This window comes from Petromyzon marinus, chromosome 57 (assembly GCF_048934315.1).
Source record: "Petromyzon marinus isolate PM22_M1 ecotype Great Lakes invasive population chromosome 57, UKy_Petmar_22M1.pri1.0, whole genome shotgun sequence".
NCBI classification, from domain to species: domain Eukaryota; kingdom Metazoa; phylum Chordata; class Hyperoartia; order Petromyzontiformes; family Petromyzontidae; genus Petromyzon; species Petromyzon marinus.
This window is the reverse complement of record NC_133723.1, coordinates 7,982,671-8,003,016: the sequence shown is the minus strand read 5'-3', so window position 1 is coordinate 8,003,016 and position 20,346 is coordinate 7,982,671. Positions and strand designations below refer to the sequence as shown.

Sequence of the window (20,346 nt, the reverse complement as noted above, 5' to 3'; positions counted from 1 at the left end):
CATCGGCGGCTCTGAACCTATTAATAAACTCCGCGTTAAAATCCAATAAAATTTGTTTTATACATTTGTGAGGCGTCCATTGGAAAACATAAACACTGGGTATCTCAGAATATTGAAGTCAGCCCCCCCAAAGTCAAAATCCTGGCTCCGCCCCTGCAGTCTAAGCCATCGATGTCAGTGCCGTGGCCGGCAATTGAACTCGGGGCTGGCTTACCGAGTCCACCACAGGCGGGCAAACGTTCCACTCACCGCTTCCCTGCACCTCGGGCCTTCCACGCCTCGGCAAGTGTGAGACACCGGGACGCGCCGCGCTTGGAGGGGAGGAAGTAGGGAAGGGAAAAAGAGAGAGAGAGAGAGTTGCCGTGCTCGCGATGCGAAGCGCTGGCGACTGCGTGCAACATCACAGAATCCTGGGACGTTGAATATTTAATGTGCAGGGGAAGGTTTTATAGATTTCCCAGGACAGATTACCCCCGCCCGCCGCCCGCTCGCCCGCCCCCCAACAAAGAGAGACGAGTTTGTGTGTGTGAGGGGGGGGGGAGGATAATAAAACGAGCAGAACAGGTGCCAATGACATATCCACATGCGTATAATGTGTCGTATCCCCATTATGCGCAATTACGATTTGCCGCTGCATCCCCATTTGTGTGTGTGTGGTGGTGGTGGTGTTGTTGCAGGGTAAAATGCCACCCACGTGGCAAGATTCCAACCGCCTGCATTTGATGACTGCAAACAGATGACAAGGGTGTTATTAAAGACGACAGGACCGCCTGCGAACCTCGGCAGCAGCAGTAGCGGCATCTCTTATTATACAACCACTCTCGTCGCTTCTGGCGGCCTCGTTTGTTTTGTATGTAGCACAGGACCCCGCTGGATGTACGTCGAATTCTTTCGCGCCGTACGTAGCCAACCGTGCTAATCGGAGGTGCGGTGGGTGGGGACAACGGACTGAACACAGGCCGCAGAAGCGCATCTGAAAGCGCGCGATGCAGCGCGCCGTCTCGATGTCCTGTGCATGAGCCACGGAGAGAGAAGTGAGGTGACCTGCAGTGCTGTGAATGGGTGGGTGGGTGAGCGAGTGGTTGGGTGATTGGGTGGGTGGGTGAGTGAGCAAGTGGCCGAGTGAGTGTGTGGGTGAGTGAGTAAATGGCTTAGTGAGTCGGTGGCTGATTGAGTCGGTGGTTGAGTGAGTGGTTGAGTGAGCCAGTGGGTGGCTGAGTAAGTGGCTGAGTGAGTGGGTGGGTGAGTGAGTAAATGGCTGAGTGAGTGGGTGAGTGAGCGAGTGGGTGGCTGAGTGAGTCGGTGGTTGAGTGAGTGGTTGGGTGATTGAGTGGGTGGGTGAATGAGTAAGTGGCTGAGTGAGTGGGTAGGTGAGCGAGTGGGTGGCTGAATGAGTGGTTGGGTGATTCAGTGGGTGGGTGAGCGAGTTGGTGTTTGAGTGGGTGAGTGTGTGGGTGAGTGAGCGAGTGGGTGGCTGAGTGAGTGGGTGGGTGAGCGAGAGCGTGGCTGAGTGAGTGGGTGGGTGAGTGAGTGGTTGGCTGAGTGAGTGGTTGAGTGAATCAGTTGGTGGGTGAGCGAGTTGGTGTTTCAGCGGGTGAGTGAGTGTGTGGGTGAGTGAGTGAGCGAGTCTGGGAGTAGTAGTGTAGCGGTTAGCGCGCCGCGCTACGAACCCGGCGACCCGAGTTCGAATCCCGTTCACGGCCAACATCAATCGACGATTATCTGAGCTGGGCATGGACCTCCCCTAGGTCGATTCAACCTCAAATAAGTACTTGATTTGGTGCGTTAACATCACCACTGCGGAGACAAAGCCGGCTGGGCGTGGTTGCTGGCCACCCATCCCCTCGTGTGACCTGTTCCAGCCTTCATAGGGTGCTGCTCGCTAACAGCACTTGCCCCAACAGTCTGTTAAGGCAAACGGGGAGATCTTCGTCTGTGGTCGTGAAGCGTGCACGGTCAAACGCACTGCGGACGAGCTGAGCAGGCCCTCAACACGTGCGGAGGAGGAAGCAACACGTGTCGTTCACGGGAACGGCAGCAGCGACGCTCTGCCGAGAGAGACTTTTCCTTTGCATGGCAGCATTTCAATCAATATATCCTTCCGTACCCCTCGGTAGCTGTAGATGTTGTTGTTGTTCAATTAAGTGCCAAACAACACGGAATGATGGGTGGCCAACGCTGGGACTCGAAGCCCACCCCCCCCACCCCCCCACCCCCAGGGCGCTTGTCGGCTCAGTTTGACCGCCACGGCGTTAGCCCTCCGAGAACCTTTTCACGACAACTGAATGATTGTAAAATAAAGGAAGAATGATTGTTCATAGTCTCAGTGGGTTTTTGGATTCGGGGTGGTGGTAGTGGGGGAGGGGGGAAGCGGTTGGAACGTTGGTGATGCAGTTGTACCGCGGTTTGGCCATCACCGCGGCGGACATCAGCGGCGAGTGATGTATCGGCGGTGGCCTCCCCCCAAGCCCCCCAAAAGTGCGGGGCCCGGGCGGTCGCGGCGAGTCGTGGATTGACTGCAGACTGTAATGCAGCGCGTGATTTACCACCTCCCCCACCCTCCCCCACCCCCCCCCACCGTGAACCGCATTTTTTTAATTCCAAACAGCGTTTGTTCTATTCGATAACAACAACAAAAATCGCCGATAAAATGTAAGAGAACGTGAACTTTTCCGTCAGGCATTGAGGCTCTGCTGATCAATGAACCCGTGCGGAAACTCCACACTCCTCTGGCAGGAGTTCTGTCCACGCCCGCCGGGGGGAGGCAAGAGGTTACAAAGAGACCAATAGAGTTACATAGAGACCCGTAGAGTTACATAGAGACCCGTAGAGTTACATAGAGACCCATAGAGTTACATAGAGACCCGTAGAGTTACATAGAGACCCATAGAGTTACATAGAGACCCATAGAGTTACATAGAGACCCGTAGAGTTACATAGAGACCCATAGAGTTACATAGAGACCCGTAGAGTTACATAGAGACCCGTAGAGTTACATAGAGACCCATAGAGTTACATAGAGACCCGTAGAGTTACATAGAGACCCGTGGAGTTACGTAGAGACCCATAGAGTTATATAGAGACCCGTAGAGTTACATAGAGACCTGTAGAGTTACAGAGAGACCCGTGGAGTTACATAGAGACCCGTAGAGTTGCATAGAGACCCGCAGAGTTACATAGAGACCCGTAGAGTTATATAGAGACCCATAGAGTTACATAGATACCCATAGAGTTACATAGAGACCCGTAGAGTTACAAGGAGACCCGTAGAGTTACATAGAGACCCGTAGAGTTACATAAAGACACGTAGAGTTACAAAGTGACCCGTAGAGTTACAGAGAGACCCATAGAGTTACGTAGATACCCATAGAGTTACAGAGAGACCCGTAGAGTTACATAGAGACCCGTAGAGTTACATAGAGACCCATAGAGTTACATAAAGACCCGTAGAGTTACAAAGAGACCCGTAGAGTTACATAGAGACCCGTAGAGTTACATAGAGACCCATAGAGTTACATAGAGACCCGTATATTTCCATAGAGACCCATAGAGTTACATAGAGACCCGTAGAGTTACAAAGAGACCCGTAGAGTTACATAGAGACCCGTAGAGTTACATAGAGACCCGTAGAGTTACAAAGAGACCCGTAGAGTTACATAGAGACCCGTAGAGTTACATAGAGACCCATAGAGTTACATAGAGATCCGTAGAGTTACATAGACACCCATAGAGTTACATAGAGACCCGTAGAGCTACATAGAGACCCGTAGAGTTACATAGAGACCCGTAGAGTTACATAGAGACCCGTAGAGTTACATAGAGACCCGTAGAATTACATAGAGACCCGTAGAGTTACATAGAGACCCATACAGTTACATAGAGACCCGTAGAGTTACATAGAGACCCATAGAGTTACATAGAGACCCGTAGAGTTACAAAGAGACCCGTAGAGTTACATAGAGACCCGTAGAGTTACATAGAGACCCGTAGAGTTACATAGAGACCCGGAGATTTACAGAGAGACCCATAGAGTTACATAGAGACCCGTAGATTTACATAGAGACCCGTAGATTTACATAGAGACCCGTAGAGTTACATAGAGACCCGTAGATTTACATAGAGACCCGTAGAGTTACATAGAGACCCGTAGAGTTACATAGAGACCCGTAGAGTTACATAGAGACCCGTAGAGTTACATAGAGACCCGTAGAGTTGCATAGAGACCCATAGAGTTACATAGAGACCCGTAAGAGTTACATAGATATCCGTAGAGTTACATAGAGACCCATAGAGTTACATAGAGACCCGTAGGAGTTACATAGATACCCGTAGAGTTACATAGAGACCCATAGAGTTACATAGAGACCCGTAGGAGTTACATGGATATCCGTAGAGTTACATAGAGACCCATAGAGTTAAATAGAGACCCCTTGAGTTACATAGAGACCCCTAGAGTTACAGAGAGACCCCTAGAGTTACAGAGAGACCCATAGAGTTACATAGAGACCCATAGAGTTACAGAGAGACCCACAGAGTTAAATAGAAACCCGTAGAGTTATATAGAGACCCATAGAGTTACAGAGAGACCCATAGAGTTACAGAGAGACCCATAGAGTTACATAGAGACCCATAGAGTTACAGAGAGACCCATAGAGTTACATAGAGACCCGTAGAGTTACATAGAGACCCGTAGGAGTTACATAGATACCCGTAGAGTTACATAGAGACCCTTAGAGTTACATAGAGACCGGTAGGAGTTACATAGATATCCGTAGAGTTACATAGAGACCCATAGAGTTAAATAGAGACCCCTAGAGTTGCATAGAGACCCCTAGAGTTACAGAGAGACCCCTGGAGTTACAGAGAGACCCATAGAGTTACATAAAGACCCATAGAGTTACAGAGAGACCCATAGAGTTAAATAGAGACCCGTAGAGTTATATCGAGACCCATAGAGTTACAGAGAGACCCATAGAGTTACAGAGAGACCCATAGAGTTGCATAGAGACCCATGGAGTTACAGAGAGACCCATAGAGTTACATAGAGACCCGTAGAGTTACATAGAGACCCGTAGGAGTTACATAGATATCCGTAGAGTTACATAGAGACCCATAGAGTTAAATAGAGACCCCTAGAGCTACATAGAGACCCCTAGAGTTACAGAGCGACCCCTAGAGTTACAGAGACCCATAGAGTTACATAGAGACCCGTAGGAGTTACATAGATACCCGTAGAGTTTCATAGAGACCCATAGAGTTACATAGAGACCCGTAGTAGTTACATAGATATCCGTAGAGTTACATAGAGACCCATAGAGTTACAGAGAGACCCCTAGAGTTACAGAGAGGCCCATAGAGTTACGTAGAGACCCGTATAGCTACATAGAGACCCGTAGAGTTACAGAGAGGCCCATAGAGTTACGTAGAGACCCGTAGAGTTACATAGAGACCCATTGAGTTACAGAGAGACCCATAGAGTTACAGAGAGACCCCTAGAGTTACATAGAGACCCATAGAGTTACATAGAGACCCATAGAGTTACAGAGAGACCCATAGAATTACATAGAGACCCGTAGAGTTACATAGAGACCCGTAGGAGTTACATAGATATCCGTAGAGTTACATAGAGACCCATAGAGTTACAGAGAGACCCCTAGAGTTACATAGAGACCCATAGAGTTACATAGAGACCCGAACTGCAGGAAGCCGCGGGATCTCCACCACCTTCGCCACTCTCCGCGTGAAACGCCCTTGGGCTGCGGTCGTCCACGAAGTGTGACAAACGTATCGGGGTGGGGGGTGCGAGGTGTGGTGGTGGTGGAGGAGGTGGAGGAGAGAACGCCCCACGTCTGTTCATTATCACCACTGACGCAGCAGCAGCAGCGGCTCACGCAAGCGCTGCCGCTGCGTCCATCTCTCAGCTGATCATCATCATCAACATTCATTGGGTCCACGTGTCGCTCCGATAGCTCGGATGGGAATGATGACCTCCTTCTCCCCTTCTCTCCTTCGCCCCCCATTCACAACCCCCCCGTCCCCCCCCCATTCTTTCTATCCCCCCCCCCCCCCACCACCAACACCACCACCACCACCACACACGACCACGTGCATTTTAAATCCGGGCGCACGCGTGAAGGAGAATCACACACCCGGTCAAGTAGCTTCACGGGTTTCCAGGGGGGGGGGGGGGTAATGGGTAAAGGAGTGGGGGTATGGAGTTTGAGTGGTGTGGGGGGGGGGGGTTAAGAAATTCCGATTTCGTTAACGCAGCGACAATAAGCGGGATATCGATTTTGGCTCGACTACCACCGCCAAAAGTATCAGCCGGAGGAATCTGACAGTCTCCACGACGCAGCGGGGAGAGAGAGAGAGAACCCCCCCCACCTCATATTCTTCCACGCCGAGAGACGCGGCCACGGGAAGCGACACACACACACAGAGAGAGAGAGAGAGCGATGTTCGCTACAGCGGTCCACGTGGAGACGTGAGTTCTGCTCGACACGAAAGCGACAGGCTCCCAACCGCTCACTCCCGACGCGGTGATCTGGCACGAGCCGCCTGAATGCGACTTCGCCGATATTAATTCGCTCCGCGTCTGTACAAATGCAGCCGTGCCGGTAGGAGATCGGTCGATTGGATCTGCTGACCGCGGGAAATAAAACGTGGGCTTGGACGCAGGGCTGGGGATTCAGATTGTGTAGGCCCCAGGGCTACAGGCACCGGGATTGCCCCCAGTAATATTCTTTGGTTCTATCGGTAAAGTCACGTAGGTAGAAAAAATAATAGATGAATTTACCGACAGAACCAAAGAGTATGGATTGCTGCAGTCACGAAAGCTTCAAATCAAGATTGGACCCCCCACAGTAATATTTTCCAAAGGGAAAACAAAGTTAAAGAAAAATATATATTTTTACAAGGCTAACAAACAAATTAAATTCAGCATTCACAAATGAAATAACTTTTCACTTCATAATAGGGTTTTCCCCTTTTTTTCTGGCAACAAAACTGATACCTTTTTACGAGGATTCATGTAACTGCATTAACCACAATACCTGCAGTCAAAATGCAAACAAAAAAACATACTATGATAATATACGTGGCATGGTCCTTGAAACGAATTGGTCCACACCAAGGGACGGCTTTCTTTTGAGCCTCGACCCAATTGGTGCCCGACCAGATGACACCAAAAGGCGTTACACAGCTTTTCACTTAATCTCTGGAGGCCACTCCAGCTGGCGGAGGCCCCCCTAGGCTTGCAGCCCCTAAAGCCCCCACGGCCTTGATCCGGCCCCCCGGTTGGACGCCGCTCAGCTGAGGCTCTCTGCAGCCGCCGCCTTTCGATGCGGCTTCTCGGCTCGGTCCGCTGCTTGGATCTTGCCCACTCGCAGGCGGACGCGCTGCGTGCACCCGGCGTGGAGACCGCACGCACCCCCTCTCGTTGCCAACCCTTCGTGTGGCTCCCCCCTCCCCCACCCCCCACCACCACCACCACCACCACCGGATCTATGATTCAGTTTCACTGAACCGATATCGCAATCGTCCTGTCTGCATCACCATCACCACCACCATCGTAGTCGTTCGCCCCCAACCCCATTTAAAGACGCTGTGCCACCCGAGTGTACAAAACCCCCGGCCATGACGCGCCCTTGGCCCCCAACGCAGTTGCCAGGGGGCATTGCTCCCTGGACAAGAAGTTCCACTTCACTCCGCTGCCCGGATATGGAACTGCCTCCCACGATGAACACATTGTCGGCGGGATTACCGATTCCGATCTTCAGACCTTCAAATTCCGAGCACACCACACACACCACGCACAACACGCACACTACACACAACACACACAGAACACACACAGAACACACACCACACACACACCACACACACACCACACACACACCACACACACCACACACACACACTACACACACCACACACAACACACACAGACCACACACACCACACACACCACGCACACCACACACCACACACACTACACACACACCACACACACCACACACACCACACACACACACCACACACACCACACTCACCACACACACACCACACACACCACACACACCATACACACCACACACACCATACACACACCACACACACCACACACACCACATACACACCACACACACACCACACACACACCACACACACACCACACACACACCACACACACCACACACACACACCACACACACACCACACACACCATACACACCACACACACGTGGGGCATCTCCTAACTTCACCACGCACCTTGGAAGGAGATTAGTCTCCTAGCTGCAGTGCACCAACGAGTATGCCGATTAGATGTCCCAGAATCAGAATATGTATTTTGTTACAATGCAGAAATCCGATGAGCTATGAAGCTCTTTTTCACAGTTGTCTAGTCTGGGCGAGTAAGAACGTTTTAACAACGAAAAATACAAATCACGATAGGAGGGCAACGTGCAAGAAAGTTTAACAAATCACCCAAACACACGCAAATAAAACGAAACCATCCCCATCCCACCGGGCAAAGCCCATTGAGGTATTAACTCATTTTTCAAAAGCAACGAGGCCTCAAGCGACATCTGAGCAAAGCGGCAAACATCATTTGGACATTTGTAGCGGCAAAAAATAATCCAAATAGTCTCAACGCGTGTCTATAAACGCGGATGGAAAAAAAAACCGGAGCACACAGAGGAAAAAAATCCACGCGACCACGGGGAAAGAGAGAGACACGCAAACTCCAAATATACAGCAGCAGCAGGCGTCGGTGTCGGGATCGAACCGCCGACCTCCTGCATACCAGACGAGGTAGTCAACATCTCACAATTGCGCCCAATAAAAAGAAGGATGAAGGTTTACTTGTTCATCGTTGGAATTCGCTCAGCCACATCCGGTGGGTAGTTAGTAGCGTGAGCAATTGCATCTTTAAAAATAAAATAAAAGTATTCCCAATAACATTTACAATCGCGCTATAGGCTCCGTGCCACGATACCCTCACCACCACCACCACCATCCGATAGAGATTTAATTTGAATCCTCTGCAGCTGGCGGCGCATTTAATCTCCGTCGAGGAAATTGACTCTGGGGAAAAAAGATGACGTCCAAAAAGAACTCTTTCTGAGTCTTCTTCGTTGGGTAAATCCTGTTACTCACACGGGAGGGGGGGGGGGGGGCACGCCTATTAATGCCCTGTATCAAAAGATTGTTCGCTGCACGTCAGTCAAACTGAAATAAGCCAAATTAAGCGGCACACCATTTATGCGAAGGTGTTAGTGTGTGTGTGTGTGCTGTCATTTAGGTGCCACACTGAGAGCACCAAATCGCTATACTTAATAACCCGGTTTTAATCACAACGCAGTCTATGAGAATCAGTGGGTCTCTGTGCAAGTCAGTGGGTCTATATGCAAGTCAGTGGGATTCTATGGGAGTCAATGGGTCCCTATGGCAGTCAGTGAGTCTCTATGGGAATGAGTGGGTCTCTATGTGAGTCGTTGGGTCTCTTGGGGAATCAGTGGGTCTCTAGGGGAATCAGTGAGTCTCTAGGGGAATCAGTGGGTCTCTAGGGGAATCAGTGGGTCTCTAGGGGAGTCAGTGAGTCTCTAGGGGAATCAGTGGGTCTCTATGAGAGTCAGTGTGTCTCTAGGGGAATCAGTGGGTCTCTAGGGGAATCAGTGGGTCTCTAGGGGAGTCAGTGAGTCTCTATGGGAGTCAGTGAGTCTCTATGGGAGTCAGTGAGTCTCTATGGGAGTCAGTGAGTCTCTATGGGAATCAGTGAGTCTCTAGGGGAATCAGTGGGTCTCTAGGGGAGTCAGTGAGTCTCTAGGGGAATCAGTGAGTCTCTAGGGGAATCAGTGGGTCTCTAGGGGAATCAGTGGGTCTCTATGGGAATCAGTGGGTCTCTAGGGGAATCAGTGGGTCTCTAGGGGAATCAGTGAGTCTCTAGGGGAGTCAGTGGGTCTCTAGGGGAATCAGTGGGTCTGTATGGGAATCAGTGGGTCTCTAGGGGAATCAGTGGGTCTCTAGGGAAATCAGTGGGTCTCTAGGGGAATCAGTGGGTCTGTATGGGAATCAGTGGGTCTCTAGGGGAATCAGTGGGTCTCTAGGGGAATCAGTGGGTCTCTAGGGGAATCAGTGAGTCTCTAGGGGAATCAGTGTGTCTCTATGGGAATCAGTGGGTCTCTAGGGGAATCAGTGGGTCTCTAGGGGAATCAGTGGGTCTCTATGGGAATCAGTGGGTCTCTAGGGGAATCAGTGGGTCTCTATGGGAGTCAGTGTGTCTCTAGGGGAATCAGTGGGTCTCTAGGGGAATCAGTGTGTCTCTAGGGGAATCAGTGGGTCTCTAGGGGAATCAGTGGGTCTCTATGGGAATCAGTGGGTCTCTATGGGAGTCAGTGTGTCTCTGTGTTCAATTACGGATGACTGTGACCTGGATTGAAACCATGGTTCTCAGCGACGTCGGCTCATCGCTCTGACCACTGAGCCACCCGGTTCACCTCCAGTAAAAAATTTTTGTAAAAAAATATATATACATCTATTTATTATATATAAAAAAAATTGTTACACGAAAAAATATATAATCTTTTTTTGTTGCACTAAAAAATAAATATAATATAATTATTATATCATATTTATTATCTATTTATTATATGTTCAAGTTGTGCCGTGGTTTCAAAGACGTCGCCATGCCCTCATCGAGCGAATTATGTACCAGGATCTTTAAAGTCCACTTTATTTTCATCATGATGATGATGATGATCATCATCATCATCATTGACCATGATCTATCCACTGCCAGATGAAGCACCCCCCCCCAACCCCCAGCGGTCCATCACCATCTCTCGCGACGCTGCAAAGTAACGATCCAATTTTTTTTCGTCTCCAGTTCGGATGCTATTCCGTGATTGCTCTTCGGCAGCGGCCCCCATCCGGTCTAGCGACGCGTCCATGATCACACTCGTTGCCTGATACTGGGAGGAACCCGATGAGCTGTGAAGCTCTTTTTCACAGACGTCCAGAGTTACAACACGGCAAACAGTGCTAAAATGATAGGGTTCCAATATAGCGAGGAATACAGATAACCAAGTCACTCAATATCAATACCCGTGTGGTGTTCTTGCCGATCAATGGGGACGTCCCTAAATTATATTCCGATTAAATTTTGATTTAAAGCTTTCGTGACTGCAGTAATTCATATTCTTAGTTCTTTCGGTAAAGTCACGTTGAAGGGAAACAACAAAATAATAAAATATATACAACAATAAAAACATTCTCACGACGTTTCGACCATAACACAAACGGTCGTCTTCAGGTGTGTGTTATGCAAACCGACACACCTGGAGACGACCGTTTGTGTTATGGTCGAAACGTCGTGAGAATTTTTATTGTTTTATATATTTTATTATTTTATATTCCGATTGCCGCTTAATTCAAATCATGCGCCTCTCTCTCTCTCTCTGAAAACTAATTTCTTTAGAACTTATTTTTTGCGTTTTAGCTTGTTGTCCACCACCCGCAAAGCTCCGAATAGCACGGTTGGCTACGTACGGTGCGAAAGAAGTTCAACATTCAGCAGACGCGCACTCGCACGTGCACGCACGTTCCGTACTCTTTGTCAGTGCGCAAGTTTCAGAGCCACAGGTCACACACACAGCGGGTTGAGGCCCTCTTCGCAGTAGCCCACAGCAATGCCGAACACCTTGCACGAGTTGCGACTGCGGCAGCTTGAGCTATAACGGCGCCACGTAAATCGACAACCGTATCATGCACGGTCATTTGTATTGAACCTCGAATAGGATCTTCAGTGATTGCTTACACGTCTACGTGGGCTGCGAGATTTTAACTACCTCGCCTGGTATGCAGGACGTCGTGGGTTCAATCCCGAGCCTGACGCCTGCTGTGATATTAAGAGTTTGCGGTGTCTCTCTCTCTCTCTCATCATCATCATCATCACGGTGGCTAAGAGATGTTAACTGCCTCGCAAGGTATACAGGACGTCGTGGGTTCAATCCCGAGCCTGACGCCTGTTGTGATATTAAGAGTTTGCGGTGTCTCTCTCTCTCATCATCATCATCATCAACACGGTGGCTAGGAGATGTTAACTACCTCGCCCGGTATACAGGACGTCGTGGATTAAATCCCGAGCCTGACGCCTGTTGTGATATTAAGAGTTTGCGGTGTCTCTCTCTCTCTCATGATCATCACCATCATCATCATCACGGTGGCTAGGAGATGTTAACTACCTCGCCCGGTATACAGGACGTCGTGGGTTCAATCCCGAGCCTGACGCCTGTTGTGATATTAAGAGTTTGCGGTGTCTCTCTCTCTCATGATCATCATCATCATCACGGTGGCTAGGAGATGTTAACTACCTCGCCCGGTATACAGGACGTCGTGGATTCAATCCCGAGCCTGACGCCTGTTGTGATATTAAGAGTTTGCGGTATCTCTCTCTCTCTCATGATCATCATCATCATCACGGTGGCTAGGAAATGTTAACTACCTCGCCTGGTATACAGGACGTCGTGGGTTCAATCCCGAGCCTGACGCCTGTTGTGATATTAAGAGTTGGCGGTGTCTCTCTCTCTCTCATCATCATCATCGTCACGGTGGCTAGGAGATGTTAACTACCTCGCCCGGTATACAGGACGTCGTGGGTTCAATCCCGAGCCCGACGCCTGTTGAGATATTAAGAGTTTGCGGTCTCTCTCATCATCATCATCACGGTGGCTATGATATGTTAACTACCTCTGCTGGTATACAGGACGTCGTGGGTTCAATCCCGAGCCTGACGCCTGCTGTGATATTAAGAGTTTGCGTGTCTCTCTCTCTCATCATCATCATCACGGTGGCTAGGAGATGTTAACTACCTCGCCCGTTATACAGGACGTCGTGGGTTCAATCCCGAGCCTGACGCCTGCTGTGATATTAAGAGTTTGCGGTGTCTCCCTCTCTCATCATCATCATCACGGTGGCTAGGAGATGTTAACTACCTCTGCTGGTATACAGGACGTCGTGCGTTCAATCCCGAGCCTGACGCCTGTTGTGATATTAAGAGTTGGCGGTGTCTCTCTCTCATCATCATCATCACGGTGCCTAGGAGATGTTAACTACCTCTGCTGGTATACAGGACGTCGTGGGTTCAATCCCGAGCCTGACGCCTGCTGTGATATTAAGAGTTTGCGGTGTCTCTCTCTCTCATCATCATCATCATCACGGTGGCTAGGAGATGTTAACTCCATCTGCTGGTATACAGGACGTCGTGGGCTCAATCCCGAGCCTGACGCCTGTTGTGATATTAAGAGTTTGCGGTCTCTCTCTCTCATCATCATCATCACGGTGGCTAGGAGATGTTAACCACCTCGCCTGGTATACAGGACGTCGTGGGTTCAATCCCGAGCCTGACGCCTGTTGTGATATTAAGAGTTTGCGGTGTCTCTCTCTCTCTCATCATCATCACGGTGGCTAGGAGATGTTAACTACCTCGTCCGGTATACAGGACGTCGTGGGTTCAATCCCGAGCCTGACGCCTGCTGTGATATTAAGAGTTTGCGGTGTCTCTCTCTCTCTCTCTCATCATCATCATCATCACGGTGGCTAGGAGATGTTAACTACCTCTGCTGGTATACAGGACGTCGTGGGTTCAATCCCGAGCCTGACGCCTGCTGTGATATTAAGAGTTTGCGTGTCTCTCTCTCTCTCTCATCATCATCATCACGGTGGCTAGGAGATGTTAACTACCTCGCCTGGTATGCCGGAGGTTGGCGACGCCTGCTGCTGTATATTTGAAGTGTGCGTGTCTCTCTCTCTCTCTCCCCGTGATCGCGTGGATGTTTCTCCGGGTCCTCCGGTTTTGTCCCCTCCACATTTAGAGTCAACGTGCGTTTAGAGGTTTTGACTGCTATACATTTTCCACGCGATGACAAGCCACTTCGTTCACCTATCGCTTGTGGCCAGGTCGCTTCTGGAAACAAAAAAAATATATCTATCTATCTATATAGCTCAGTGGGTCTTACCTGGTAAAAATAACAAAACAACCTGTCGAGTTTATCTGCTGTACAGAAATCGTCGCCACTGATCAGGTGCGCCGAGCGCGCTTGCCTTACACCACCCGCACTCACAGCAACTCAATCAATAGTCAGTAAAATTCGAAATTTCCCCACACCTCTTCTCGAACGCTTTGCGCGCATCATTTGCGGCGCGCACGTGCGTGTGGGTGGAGTCCGCGGTTAGCGCGCCGCGCTACGGAGCCTGAGCAGAGACCCAGTTCGACTGCAGCAAAACGGCCCCACCGACAAAATCCATCGTAACAACCCAGCAGCGCTTTCGCGAACAATATCATCCAACGTAGAGGTTCGTTTAGAGGGGTTAGATCGCGTGGATATATAATTGTGCGTCGTTAAACGCCGCCACCAAACCGACGCAGCCAACTCGTAAGGGGTTGTCACGTAAACAGAACGTGGCAATTTTGATTTAAAGATTTCGTGACTGCAGGGATTCATATTCTGGGTTCTTTCGGTAAAGTCGCCACGTAGAAGGGAAACAATAAAATAATAAAAAATATAAAACAATAAAATTCCCATCGACGTTTCGACTGCAACACAAGCAATCATCATCAGGTGTGAAACCACAGCAAGAAAATTTGAGAAAAGTGGCGGTTTCTTGCTGTTGTTTTCACACCTGATGATGATTGCTTGTGTTGCAGTCGAAAGGCGTGAGAATTTTTTATTTTATTTTTTATTTTATTGTTTCCCTTCTACGTGGTGACTTTACCGAAAGAACCAAGAATAAGGACGTGGCCAATTCGTCACTAGTACAGCACTAACCGGTTGTGTGTTGGAGAGGCCAGCCAAAACATTTACAATCTGAGTACGACGTTTCGCCAGTAATTACAACCAGCTTCATCAGGCGACAGCCAGATTTGTGGAGAAGTCCTCCACCTGTTTCGTTCCACCTCTTCCGTAAGGAACCTGTTTCGTTCAGGAACGAAATGCGTGGACTTCTCCACAAATCTGGCTGTCACCTGATGAAGCTAGTTGTAATTACTGGGGAAACGTCGGACTCAGATTGTAAATGTTGTGGCTTGGCTCTCCAACACACACTAAAGACGAATTGGAATATTCTGTTTACGTGACAACCCTTACTAGTTGGCTGTGTGGGGTGGTGGAGGGTTAGACGACACATTTATATATTTACGCGATCTAACCCAAAAATAACCTCTATTGTGGATAATTCATTCTATCTTCTCAATGGCATTTTACAATGATCCTGATGTGTGAGTGACGTAAGGAAGGAGAGATTGGGGCAGTGGGGAGCGGTGGCGCAGCGGTTAGCGCGTTAAAAATAAAATAAAACCCTGAGCCCCCCGTTTGAGTAACCCGGTGCGGTGTTTAAAAAAATAAAAACCATCGTCACTGCGGAGACAAAGGTGGCAGGGACGTGGTGGTGGTTGATGGTGGTGGTGTTTTGGCGGTCAGCCACCCCCTCGTATTCTGTGGCGGCCTAGTTAACAGCACTTGAACCCCCAAAAGTCTATCAAAGGCTACACGCCAGGGGACATTTGTCTTTGTATGGGCGCGCGCTGCCCGACTCTCGCCCTTCCCACCGCGAGTGACAGGCGAGTCCACTGCGTTGGGGGGTGGGCCCGCATTAGCATTTCTGTGCAATTTACATAAATCGCGATGGCCATTTTCCCTTTTGTCGGCATGGCCTGGGGTGGAGTTGGTGGTGGTGGTGGTAACGGTGGAGAGAAGAGGTGGGGGAGGTGGTTGTGTGTGTGTGGGGGGGGGGGGGGGGGGGCACGATAGACGAGGTGGGAGGAAGGAGGAAGGAGGAGGAGTAAGGGGAGGGGGGGGGGATCCGATGAAGGCGTTCGTCTCAAATGAACGTCGCTCCGAGCCGCCAATACAGCGGGGAACAGAATCGCCCCAGAGAAACGGAGCAATGACGCACGCATTGCACAAGCGGGCACGGCGGATATGCACAGGATGCACAAATACGCCGTTGTTGCTGCTGATGCTATTGCTGCTGCGCTGCAGTGTTTAACGCTGAATATTTCGCAGGCTGTTGAGGTCGGTTGCATGATTCGATTTTTTTTTCTGTATTTTTACCGCTCTTAAAATCTTTACGTATAATAAAAACGACGATGACACGCGGCGGCTAAAACCCCGTCGAGATTGTTAGAAAAAAATGAACGCGTGCGTGCGGAACAATGACATTTCGAAAAAAACAAAACGCGATTGGACAATGAAGCCATCGGTTAAATCTCGTTCACGTTATATATTCAACAAACGAATACAACACAAATCGCACGTATTCACGTTGATGGCTCATAGCCTGATCGCTGGACTATAACGTCTTTAAAAAAAAAATCAAATTGCCACCACTTCCCAATGCAATCAAATTATAAAAAAAATTATACATATTGGAAGCGCGCGATTAAATTTAGCCCATGGGCTGTACCGCGGGTGTCACGCTAGCGATGGCGAGGTGGGACCCCGGGCCTCGATCGAGTCCCGCGGGGAGGACGTGGGGGGCGCGGTGCTAGTGGAGACGACAGGGTTGGATTCCCACAGCTGGCTGGCTCCCATTAAATTATTTTGGGAATATCTCAAAACTGCCCCACACCCACCTCACCCTCTCTCCCATCTCCACTCCCCCCGCCGCATCCCAACTATACCTACACGTACAATGGAGAGGGCATTTGAGATTTGAGAAGCCTCAATCCTCCACATTCATCGCAGGAGACGTCATTCACCAAGTTCGGCCATCATCCGCGCTCTATGTGAGCCCAACATCCCTTCGTAAATGTAGATTTTTTTTTTTTACTCTCTAAAAGTATATATATCTATTTTAATTAACAAGACGATACAGGTACACAATACAGTCTACACGAGCACAAAAATGAATTGCGGATCACAGTGCAATGGAAACTTTGTCTTAACCCACACGTTTCAATAAACGTCTTCCTAAGCTCCGATACCCCTGTCGTAAAAAAATAGGGCGACTGCCTGAATGAATGTATATATATAGCTTGTTTAAATATAAAATAACGGCAGAAGCATTGATTTGATGCGAGAGGGTGGATCGGGCGACTCACCCTGCCAATGCTGGATATCTGGTGATAGTGCTTTACAGATCATCAGATTCCTCCTGATTCCGATTCAGTGATTTGGCCGCAGCAACAAGGGTTCAACTCCGGGCAATGGATAACATTTCGGTCGATTTTCGTATTGTAACTTCACTTGCATTTGACTCGGATATCCTGGTCTGGTTACATATTCACACGATAGTCATCATAGACTAACATTGCTCACAGTCTAACATTGCCCATGGATTAACATTGCACATGGACTAACATTGTCCAGTCTAACATTTCCCAGTCTAACATCGCCCATAGACTAACATTGCCCATAGACTAACATTGCCCAGTCTAACATTGCCCATAGACTAACATTGCCCATAGACTATCATTGCCCGTAGACTAACATTGCCCCTAGACTAACATTGCCTAGTCTAACATTACCCATAGACTAACATTTCCCAGTCTAACATTGCTCATAGACTAACATTGCCCCTAGACTAACATTGCCCAGGCTAACATTACCCATAGACTAACATTGCCCAGAGACTAACATTGCCCAGTCTAACATTGCCCAGTTTAACATTGCCCATAGACTAACATTGCCCATAGACTAACATTGCCCAGTCTAACATTGCCCAGTATAACATTGCCCATAGACTAACATTGAATACTCTAACATTGCCCATAGACTACCATTGCCCAGTCCAACATTGCCCATATACTAACATTGCCCATAGACTACCTTTGCCCAGTCCAACATTGCCCAGTCTAACATTGCCCATATACTAACATTGCCCAGTCTAACATTGCCCATAGACTAACATTGCCCATAGACTAACATTGCCCAGTCTAACATTGTCCATATACTAACATTGCCCATAGACTAACATTGCCCAGTCTAACATTGCCCATATACTAATATTGCCCATAGACTAACATTGCCCAGTCCAACATTGCCCATAGACTAACATTGCCCATAGACTAACATTGCCCAGTCTAACATTGTCCATAGACTAACATCGCCCATAGACTAACATTGGCCAGTCCAACATTGCCCAGTCTAAAATTGCCCATAGACTAAGCTTGGCCATAGACTAAGATTGGCCATAGACTAACATTGCACAGTCTAACATTGCCCAAAGACAATGCCACTATCAGAGTAATGAGAGCTCGGGGTGAGCGTCCTCTGGTCTAACACCGTTTGAGACGAGGCTCAAAAGAAAGCTGTTTCTGGCGTGGACCAATCAGTTTCAAAGACAACGCCACATATATTATCGCAGTGTGTTTTGTGTTGCCATTCCGACCACAAGTATTGTGGTTAATGCAGACTATGATTCCTTGTAAAAGGTTTCAGTTTGTCGCCAGAAAAAAAGGGGAAAAACTATTCTCATATTTTGGTATTTTTTGCAAAGGAGGTCCCATGATGTAGACGTTGAAGGGTTAACTCTCCAGCACACCGGTGTGGCTGCACCAGCAACGAATTGGCGCGCCCTCTCCACGCGACAAACCTTCCCAGCTGGCTGTGCCGGGTGGCGGCGGGTTTTAACGACGCGCGCGCATCATCTGGACGGTTTCTAACCCGACGTCCTCCACCGCGGATAACATCGGTCGCGAAAGCGCACGGCTGCCGCGTGTTAAACTCGCGAACGAAGGCGGCGAACGGGACGGGCCAGTTTCTCGACACGCCGTTTCTCCACGTGCACCTCGCGGGGGCCATCGCCCGATCGCGTCCAGCTGAGCAGGCGTGTTGAGTTGAGTCTGGATGTGAGTCGTGCTCGTGTAGACGGGGTTGGCAGGGCGAGATCACTACACGCAGGGGTTGTCGCATCGAGCGGCTGCGAGGCATGGCGGGTGAGGAGTGCGGCCGTAGTGGGAGGGGCAGCCTCATCCAGCAGTGGATTGACCCAACGGAAATGGGGTCCGCGAATTTAAAATTACGCGAGATAGTGTAAATTCAGAGTCAACTAAAACATCGCGGCTAACTGTTTAGGTGTCTCTACGGTTATTCCCGTTGTCGGTGATTCGATTGACGGGTGACGAACGACGGATGACGATTGACGGGTGACGATTGACGGGTCGGGTGACGATTGACAGGTGACGATTGACGGGTGACGATTGACGGGACGGGTCACGATTGACGGGTCACAATTGAAGGGTGACGATTGACGGGTCACGATTGACGGGTCGGGTGACGATTGACGGAAAAAAAACTCTCCAATCGTGGCGTGCGGCTGCGGTGATCCAGAAGAGGCCCCAGCTAACGGATAAGGCCACCATTGCGCTACTCCTGACGCCTGTTACTGGGCCCTGAGCACCCTGAAATGTCAAAATCGCTCCGAAAATTTACATCAGCAGCTGTACGAACAATCCCCTCCCCACCCCCCCCACCCCCCCCCCCCCCCCATTCAACTCGGGTGATTCGATGAACAATCACGATTCCCAGATCACTGCCCCCAATTCAAGAGTGCATTCGTTCGGTTGCGAATTGGAGCGCCGCGTTTGGCGTCACCGGCGATGTGGCACCGACGATCGATACACGCATTTTAAATGTTTCCTGCACGGTGTCCATGCCGCAGCCTCTTCACCCCCCCCCCCCCATCCCCCCTTTGTGGTTCTATGGACTCCCGCCCTGCCGTAAGAATGTGGAATTTCCATCGCCCGGTTGAACACGAGGCGAACACTGCTGCGCCAGTGTTCATTTTTGAGCAGATATTTAAAAAAAAAACCACACACACACACATACTCCATGGCTTTTGACGAGGAATGGCCCCAACCGACAAACGGCACGAAGACCTAGAAAAAGAGTCACGTTTTGATTTAAAGCTTTCGTGACTGCAGTAATTCATATTCTTAGTTTTTTCGGTAAAGTCACGTTGAAGGGAAACAACAAAATAATAATATATATAAAACAATATTATTATTGTATATAAAACAATATTATTATAAAATATATATAAAACAATATTATTATAAAATATATATAAAACAATATTAGTATTGTTTTATATATATTTTATTATTTTGTTGTTTCCCTTCGACGTGACTTTACCGAAAAAACTAAGAATAAGAGTCACGTTGTTTTTTTTGTTTTCTTTCACGGCGCCGCTGTGTGCGCAAATGAAGTAACGGGAAGATCAAAAACAAAACAAGACTGAGATTATATCGTGAGAGGAGGAAAAACAAAAAAACTAAACGCGCACGCAAAGTTAAGAGAAAGTTTTCCTGCGGGAGTAAATATACAAATAAATATTTTTTAAAAA

The 20,346-nt window shown here is 49.0% G+C and overlaps 1 protein-coding gene across 5 annotated transcripts in view; it reads right to left on the bottom strand.

The window, feature by feature from the left end:
- The window catches only part of LOC116954934 (gamma-aminobutyric acid type B receptor subunit 1), a 343,393-nt gene that overhangs the window by 235,127 nt on the left and 87,920 nt on the right, over positions 1-20,346 (bottom strand). The window contains exon 3 of one of the 5 annotated variants that reach the window (XM_032975771.2): positions 250-311. The exons of the other annotated variants lie outside the window; for them this stretch is intronic. The gene's annotated coding sequence lies outside the window, so the exon portion shown is untranslated. The remainder of the gene's footprint in view (positions 1-249; positions 312-20,346) is intronic. 5 annotated transcript variants of the gene reach the window in all.